Here is a 989-nt window from a genome sequence, read left to right as displayed (position 1 = left end):
CACGCCGCGTCCCGCCGGCCGGGCTGAGCCGGGCTGCTGGCCCCAACCCCAACACGCTGCCGCTTCCACGTGTCCACCGGGAGTGTTCCAGGCTGCCTGCACGCGGCCGCGCTGACTTACAGCTGCTGTATGTTTTGACATTTTTGGTGTTGGGACTGACGAGGGAAAGAAAATTATGTGTATTTTAAATAACAGCTTAAATCCTGGAGCACAAGACCCAAACGTGGGGGAAGAGAGAAATCCTGGAGCACAAGACCCAAACGTGGGGGAAGAGAGCCTGTTGCCAAGCCACCCTAATCCGAGCGCTTTCCTCCTCTGTATTTAGCATTCCTGATAATGGAATTTGGACTGCAGCTAATGCTGATTAGCATTCCCCGGTGAGTTATCTCACCTAATCTTTTCTCCAGCTGTGGCAGGGACTAGAAACATGCCATTTATACCCGTCTGGCCTCTGATTAAGCGTGCTTTCCTAGCTTTTGCCAGCTAAAGCCACCAAGAATGAAAGGCCGCTATGTTTAGCTGATCCTCATACAGATCGATTCCTAAAGGCAGGAATGGTGTCCTTGCCCTATAAACCCCCGCCGGGATAACAAGCGCAGGCTAATCCTGGGGTGGGAAATGGGCGGTTGGTATGGAGCATGGGAGGCAAAGTGCGGACACACGAGTGAGCGCTGCGCTTTTTAGTGACGGAGCACTGGTAACCGCCAGCCCATAAATACTACATCTAATTTTACACCTGCGGCCATTCTTCCGCGCTGGGAACTCAGTGCGGAGCTACAGCCGCCTAAAATTAGGGCAGGTTACAGACATGATCCGTAACACGTTAAAAGTAGAAACAAGCCAACGGATGCAAGGTCCTCGCCCCATCGCTCCAGCCCGTTTCCACTCGGGGTCGGCAGGAACATGCCAGGCGCTGCTTGAGGGCACCCACAGGGTTTGGTTACATGGCTCGGGCGGCGCGGCACGAACACGGCACCCAGCGGGACCGC

This window comes from Egretta garzetta, unplaced genomic scaffold (genome assembly GCF_000687185.1).
Source record: "Egretta garzetta isolate BGI_Z169 unplaced genomic scaffold, ASM68718v1 scaffold651, whole genome shotgun sequence".
Lineage (NCBI taxonomy): Eukaryota > Metazoa > Chordata > Aves > Pelecaniformes > Ardeidae > Egretta > Egretta garzetta.
This window is presented reverse-complemented; position numbering follows the sequence as displayed.